The sequence below is a fragment of the Myxine glutinosa genome, chromosome 5 (genome assembly GCF_964187855.1).
Source record: "Myxine glutinosa chromosome 5, kmMyxGlut1.1, whole genome shotgun sequence".
NCBI classification, from domain to species: Eukaryota; Metazoa; Chordata; class Myxini; order Myxiniformes; family Myxinidae; genus Myxine; species Myxine glutinosa.
This window is the reverse complement of record NC_136265.1, coordinates 94,240,720-94,249,161: the sequence shown is the minus strand read 5'-3', so window position 1 is coordinate 94,249,161 and position 8,442 is coordinate 94,240,720. Positions and strand designations below refer to the sequence as shown.

The window sequence follows — 8,442 nt, the reverse complement described above, 5'->3', positions numbered from 1 at the left end:
GTTATACTCCTCCAAGTTCTCAATATTCTCCTTGTTGACAGCTTTATGGCTGTCCACTCCTTATCTCTTTGTACTTTCCCTTCAAGCCTCAATGACTGTCCCTTCAAGCTTCAGTGATTATGTTGTCAACATGTTACTTCATACGACTAGCCATAGACTTTATTAGGGCATAACCCGCTTCTGGTCCGGTATGAAGAGGACGCAGGCGTAACATGCTCGCCGCTTCTTCGACCAGGCCACTGTCAGTTGCTTTCTTTTTTGGTGGTCGTGCGGATTTTTTGGCCATTGAGTCTGCCCTCTGCATAGCCCCGGCTCTGCTCCCTGCTTCGCCTGCCCGGCTCCTTCGCCTGCTCGCTGTTTCCTCGGGTGCGCTCTCGTGGGTTGTGACCATTGTGGTGAAAATGTAAGTTGAACCCAGGTGTGACGCTCATTTAAACCACTGGGCGGTGTCTATAAGACCTTGGGACGTCCGCGACTCGAGGCCACTCCTGCGACTTTATACAATGACATGTAGAATTGAATGGTACGTACCCACTTATATTCTAGGCTTGCTGGCATTGACTGATATATCCAATCTTTCTCATATGATGCCTTGATCCTGACATATATGTTGCATGGTGTATTTTACAGGATGATGTTACGATCTAATTGAAATTAAACCTATCTATGGGACGAGTTGTGGATTTGGTTGATTTTCACAACACTTAATTTCAATTATGATCTTCGGAAATGGCGGGACACGAGTCTTGCGATGGCCGGATGAACGCAGATCACAGACGAGCGTTCCCGACATTCTCCGCGCTCCTGCGAGGCCCACCTCAGAGAAGAATGACCGGCGGAGGACCCGTCGAGCTAGCTCCAGCTACGGAGCTCCGACTACTCTCGCCGCCGGTCTGCCTCAAAAGGACCGAATGCGATGGGGACCTCGCAAGCCTTTTGCGGGACCGCGTCGTTAAAACGCGAACTGCTCTCCTGAGGCCCGAACGCCGGAGCAGGCATGACGGACTCCGGCAAGACGCCTGGAGAACGATGCTACTCGGCAACGTCCTGCGGCCGAAACCCTGTCGGAACGACGGACCCGCTTGGAGCCGACGGCCCGACCAACTGATTTGCGTGCCTCGGCCCGAGATGAGATGACCACGCGAGTGTTCACGACTCCCTTGACTGTCATGCCGCCGTCGCGTGCACTGTCGCGTGCACTGCTCTGTGAGGCCTACGATTCCGATCGCTGCTCAGAATCACCTCCTCCTACGCGACGCCGCACGCTGCACCCGTCGCGTGCACTACTCTGTGCCCGACCGACCGCTGCTCAGAAGCACCTCCCCGCACGAATCGCGCATGCTGCACCCGTCGCGTGCACTACTCTGTGAGGCCTACAAGAGGCCTACGATTCCGATCGCTGCTCGGAATCACCTCCTCCTACACGCAGCCACGCTGCGCCCAACGCGGGCGCCACTCTGCGAGGCCGGCGATTCCAATCGCTGCACGTCGGAATCACCTCCTACGCGCGAATCGCGTGCTGCCCCATCGCGGGCACAACCCGATCAATCGCTGCTCGGTGGAATCACCTCCTACGCGCAAATCGCGCACTGCGCCCTTCGCGGGCACCACTCTGCGAGGCCGGCGATTCTGATCGCGGCTCGTCGAAATCCCACCTACATGTGGCTACTCAACGAGGCCGGCGAACTCCGCTGCCCGGAATCGCCTCAATGGAGGCTCGCTTGGCACCATTCGAGGACTCGCCGCAGCACGGATGAGTTTCTAAGGACGTCGAGCGGGACCTTCATAGCCAGCCTTTCACGACACTCGGGCTTATGCTTATGATAGATGATCGTATACCATGTGTATTCTATATGACTAACTATGTCTAAAACTCCGGACAAAACACGGCCCGAAAGCTAAACAAACGAGACGCTACTTCAGGTCGTGATATGTATTCGATCCTTTGACCCGAAAGCTAACAAACGAGACGCTACTTCAGGGCGTGATATGTATTCGATCCTTTGACCCGAAAGCTAACAAACGAGACGCTACTTCAGGGCGTGATATGTATTCGATCCTCTGACCCAAAAGCTAACAAACGAGACGCTACTTCAGGGCGTGATATGTATTCGATCCTCTGACCCGAAAGCTAACAAACGAGACGCTACTTCAGGGCGTGATATGTATTCGATCCTCTGACCCGAAAGCTAACAAACGAGACGCTACTTCAGGGCGTGATATGTATTCGATCCTTTGACCCGACAGCTAAACAAACGAGACGCTACTTCAGGTCATGCAGTCTATCGCTGCCAAGCATGCTCGCCCTCTCGACTCGGCGAAGCCGCACTGGTTCAACGGGCCGAGCTCAACTTTCGGTTTCCCTCGTACGCGGTGCGCCCTAGATAATACTTTTCACTCGTCGGCCGGGTTTGTATTCCATACACCGATCTCGAGCCCGCTCGAATGCTGCTGCCCAATGGACGCGAGACTTTAGATTTCGGAGTGCTACTTTACTCCGTCTGGGGATACTGCTTAACTGGAACTCGCCGTCAAACCCGCCCGCACGCGCCCGAACCAATTGATGACGTCATCGACTAAATCATGCGTTTGCTTTACAGCACCATTTAACTGTTTCCCGCGCTTGCGTCATCAGAGTTCGTCTACCTGGGTACCTCTACAGATAGCAGAAATACTCAATCTGACCGCCCCTGCCCGAAAGTGTGTGTCATAACGTGGCGGCCTTCGATGGCGACTAGCCAACATCGAGGACTTATGCCGTTAATCGATAAGGCACGGGGCATTTGGGGGTGCACGGTGACCCCATGACACGGTGACATTGAGCGTTGCGCCCGACTCCCTCGTCTCCTGAGCAAGCCACGTGGGCACCGGCCCGCCCTTGACTCTGGGCTTGTTGCTTCTAGGACAGGTCTCCTGGCTCGCCTCCACACATTTTGAGACTGCGAGACGCCTCGCCCGGCCGCTGCCTGATTGCGTTCCCTCTGACCCAGACTGTGAAGGTCGCTCGACTTCGGTGTGCGGTGCGCGGCTGTTATCTCACACTTCACGACGGGGGGGGGGGGGGGCGGGGGGGGGGATGGATGAGTGAGGGGGTGAGATGATGGTCCATCCATCCGGGCCATCCTCTTGGATGTCGATCCATCCATCCGGGCCATCCTCTTGGATGTCGATCCATCCATCCGGGCCATCCTCTTGGATGTCGATCCATCCATCTGGGCCATCCTCTTGGATGTCGATCCATCCGGGACGTTTTCCATTTCTCGATCTCGACGTTTTCTCTCCGGGACAATCCCTCCGGGACGGTAGCCGGTATCGCCGCGTAGTCAATAGGACAGGCCATGGATACAATCCATCCGGGACGTCTCTCGGTAGCCGGTACGGCCGAACGGGCCATGGATGGACAATCCATCCGGGACGTTCTCTCGGTAGCCGGTAGCCGGTATAACCGATCTTCTCCGATCCTCTGCGTGCTGTGCTGCAGGTCGGGAGATTCTGCGCGCTTCACTGGGAAGGCGCATTTCGGTCGTTTTGTGCGTCGTCGTAATCTGCCATGCCGGTCGTTCGGGCAGCCTTCGGAGGGCACTCGTGGCAAACGTTTTGCTTGAAACTATTTGCCGGAGCTTGTAATTCGTACGCGCTGCTGTCAGAGAGCGCTCGAGTCTCGTGATTTCAAAACAGGGGGACTCCGGGGTATCGCGTAACTCTCGTTATGGCTCTCGTCGGTTCTCTCTCTCGGCAATTCCATGACATGGATCTAATGTGGATCGACCATGTACCCTTGGGAGCCAAGGCAGGTACAGACTTACTGTAATGGACTTACTGTAATGGCCTCCTGTCATGTAATCTTACTTACTGTTACAACTCCTAGGCCGGTACAGACTTACTGTAATTGACTTACACTGTCATGGCCTCCTGTCATGTAATCTTACTTACTGTTACAGCTTACTGTAAAGAGGCTTACTGATTTACACATCTTCCACATCGACACATCTTCCTGTAATGTGTTGCCTTGCGACGAATAGACATGGCTTACTGATTTACACATCTTCCACATCGACACATCTGCCTGAAATGTGTTGCATTGCGATGAATGGACATTCGCTCTTCGACAAGGTACACCTTACGTGCAAGGTACACCTTATGTAATGAGTTGCATATCGAAAAGGTACACCTTATCCAGCACATAGGCCTGTGAGACTAGACTATTGTGACCCACAGGCTCATCGTCTGCCAGTATCGGACATGTTTGCTAACCAGGCTATGAGTGCGCCTAGAGAACATCTGCCGTCCCTCCCTTTGCCTGATACACCCCTGCCTGAAGCGGTGAGGGCACTGAGGTGCCTCTCCGACACCTGCCTCCAGCGGCTACTCCGAAGCAGGGGACTCCGGATTTGGGGACGTCGTACCCGGTAGTTTCCGAACCTGTGCTGGCAGGGTAATTCGCCACACTGACCTCTACGGATGGACCGACTGACCTGTACTACTGATAATGGATTTGTTTCGTATAGCGCTTTCCAGGAAGCCCTAAAGACGCTTTGACAGTGTGCGAAACATAACACAATGGCGCAAAGACAAGAATCAATAGGGATATTTCTTTGACACCCTAATAATGATACAATGACTTCCTCTACCCATTAATGCTGACGCGCGCTCGCTTCCTGCCTAGTGGCAGCATAGTTCTAACGGCGGGGAGAATGTGGTGAAAATGTAAGTTGAACCCAGGTGTGACGCTCACTTAAACCACTGGGCGGTGTCTATAAGACCTCGGGACGTCCGCGACTCGAGGCCACTCCTGCGACTTTATACAATGACATGTAGAATTGAATGGTACATACCCACTTATATTCTAGGCTTGCTGGCATTGACTGATATATCCAATCTTTCTCATATGATGCCTTGATCCTGACATATATGTTGCATGGTGTATTTTACAGGATGATGTTACGATCTAATTGAAATTAAACCTATCTATGGGACGAGTTGTAGATTTGGTTGATTTTCACAACAACCATCACAGCGGTTTGGTGGCGGTTTCCCGCCGTGATCTAGATTTGTAGCGGCGGCGGTCGATTGCCGCTGCATTTGCCGCTTTGCCGTGATCAACCTTGGCCTCGTGATCGTCTCTTTGCTCCTGCCTGCCCTCTGCTTGGTCCCGGCTCTGCTCCTGGCTTCACCTACCTGGCTCCTTCGTTTCCTCGGGCCCGCTCTCGTGGGTTGGGACCATTGTTTCACCTCCTCAACCTTGGCCTCGTCTCGTCTCTCCGCTCCTGCCTGGCATGGCTCTGCGGTACTCTGCCGCAAGGCTCCTTCTGCTCAATACCCGCTCCACCCCATCATGCATCTCTGCCATCAAATCAAATGGACTCCTCCGACGACCCAGGTACATTCACCGTGGCTCCGGTCGTAAGTTTGTTTATTTGCAATCAGGTCACTCCATCCCCGTCCTCTGGTCGGCTCAGCGCACTCTCACTCTTCGTCCCAGCGCACCTGGTCACAGCAACGCACACGATCGCACCTCCTGCCTACGAACCCTGGCTAAATCACCTGAATTCATCCCTGCTGTTCAAAACAACATCAAGCTCACCCTGTTCAACACCCGGTCCCTCAACAACAAATGCCTCATCCTGAACGAATACATCCTGGATAACAAACTGGACTTTCTCTGTCTCACCGAAACCTGGCAACAACCTCTGGACTACTACACACTCAACCTCACCACACCCAATGGATATTCCTACGTCAATAAACCACGCTCGGAGGGCCGAGGTGGTGGAATTGCCGTTATCCACCGTCAAGACATCAAGACCAACCTCATCTCCATCTCCTCTGCTCCATGATTTGAACACCTGGCTTTTAAACTCTCTGGTCGCACGCAGTCAGTCATGGCTGTCATCTACCGCCCTCCCAAACCACACCCATCATTCCTGTCTGACTTCTCCTACTTTCTGACCCAGCTATGTTCCCTCTCCCCCTCAATCCTCCTCCTTGGTGATTTCAATATCCACATGGACTCCACTGACTCCGCAATAACCACTGACTTCACCGATTTACTCACCTGCTTTAACCTCACTCAACATGTCGACTTTCCTACCCATATCCGTGGTCACATTTTGGACCTTGTCTGCTCCACTGGATTAAATTTGCACCATCTCTCTGGCTCCGACCTCACCCTCTCTGACCACTTAGCCATCACTCTGACCATCAACATCCCCGCCCCAACACCAAGGCATTATCGCACTATCAACTTCCGTAAGCTAAACGCTCTTTCACCTACCTCATTCTCATCGACCCTCTCTGAAAAAATGTCCACTTCTCCCTTCATTGACCTCCACACCCCTTCCGACCTCACTGACTACTACAACCACACTCTCTCCTCCTGCCTTGACCAGCTTGCACCTGTAAAAAACCAAAACAGTTTCTTTCACCCATTCTGCTCCCTGGTTTACCCCTGAACTCCGCCTGATGAAAACTCGTGCTCGCCAACTTGAAAGACTCCGCAATAAAACGGGTCTCACAGTTCACTCCCAAGGCTACAAGGACCACCTACAACACTACAAAGATGCCCTCTCCCACGCCCGCTCCGCCTACTACTCTCAAATTATCCACTCTGGCTCCGGAAACCCAAAAGCACTCTTCTCGACAATAAACAAACTCCTCCGCCCCCTGAACACCACCACCCAGTCATTCACAGTAGACAACTGCATCTCCTTCCTCTCTTTCTTCCAACAGAAAATTGACAACATCTACAACAGCTTGACCACCGCCGCACCTGCTCCCCCTCCAACCACCTGCCCCCCCTTGTCCTGCCATCCCCTGTCTCGGTTCTCCCCAATCTCCCCGACTGACCTCTCTGAACTCCTCATAGGAATGAAAACTGCCACCTGCACTCTTGACCCCATCCCCTCCAGCTTTGTCAAGGCCTCCCTCCCTGCTCTCTCTCCACTTATCATTGCAACAATAAACTCCTCCCTGTCTACAGGCATCGTCCCACCTTCCCTCAAAATTGCTGCTGTTACCCCCATTCTAAAAAAACCTGGTCTAAACTCTGACACCATAAACAACTTCAGACCCATCTCCAACCTACCCTTTCTGTCAAAAGTTTTGGAACGCGCTGTAGCCACTCAACTCAAACATCACCTCTCTGCCAATAACCTGTATGAAACATTCCAATCCAGATTCCGCTCCAACCACAGTACTGAAACTGCTCTCCTCAAAATCACCAACGACCTTCTCCTCTCCTCTGATGCTGGCAACCTCAACATTCTCGGCCTCCTCGACCTCAGCGCTGCCTTTGACACCATCGATCACACCATCCTCCTCACCCGACTTGAATCCACCTTTAACGTTACCGGCACTGCCCTCTCTTGGATTAAATCATACCTCTCTGACAATCTCCATCTCCATCAATAACTGCAAATCCCCCACTGCTCCCCTCCCCCAAGGTGTCCCCCAAGGTTCAGTTCTTGGCCCCCTCCTCTTCATCCTTTACCTGTCCCCCCTCGGTCACTTAATCCGCCGTCATGGTCTCCAATTCCACTGCTTCGCCGATGACATCCAGCTTTTCATCTCCACCAAGTCCGTCTCCACCGACACCCACTCTATCCTGAGAAACTGCATCACTGAAATAAAATCCTGGCTTCAAATCAACTTCCTCAAGCTTAACTGTGATAAATCTGAAATAATCATCATTGGCCCAAAAACGCTCACAAAATCCACCCATAACTTTGCCCTCAACATCGACGGTATCCCAGTATCCACCTCCCCTCACATCCGGAATCTTGGCGTCATCTTTGACCAAACCCTTTCCTTCGACAAATACACTAAACAGATCACAAAGTCAGCCTTCTTTCACCTGAAAAACATTGCCCGTCTCCGCTCATCCCTCTCCTCCACGGCTGCAAAAACCCTCATCCACGCCTTCATCACCTCCCGTCTGGACTACTGCAATAGCCTCCTCTATGGTTCACCCTCAAAAATCACCAATAAACTCCAATACATTCAGAACTCCGCTGCCCGTCTACTCACCCATTCCCAGACCCGTGACCACATCACCCCCATCCTTTACAAGCTTCACTGGCTCCCCACCCCCCAGAGAATCCAGTACAAAATCCTCCTCTTGACATACAAAGCCCTCCATAACCTGGCCCCATCCTACCTGGCTGACCTCCTCTCCAGACACACTCCCACCCGCAACCTCCACGCTGCTGGTACCAACCTCCTGACCCCCTCCATCCGGACCAAATTCAGATCCTGGGGGGACAGGGCCTTCTCCATCGCTGCTCCCACCCTCTGGAACTCACTACCTCACACCATCAGAGACTCCTCCTCACTCACCACATTCAAAACATCACTAAAGACCCACCTGTTCAACACTGCATTCAACATTCAACCCACAGCATTTAACCCCTGACTATCACTTCTCCTTCTCCCTCCTTTTGCTTT

The 8,442-nt window shown here is 52.8% G+C and overlaps 1 long non-coding RNA gene across 1 annotated transcript; it reads left to right on the top strand.

Moving 5' to 3' along the window:
- Positions 1 to 470: 470 nt before the first annotated feature.
- On the top strand, positions 471 to 675 carry LOC144891993 (uncharacterized). Its single transcript, XR_013623314.1, has 2 exons — positions 471 to 523; positions 631 to 675. It is a non-coding gene; the product is annotated as an uncharacterized LOC144891993 (long non-coding RNA).
- The last annotated feature ends 7,767 nt before the right edge of the window (positions 676 to 8,442 follow it).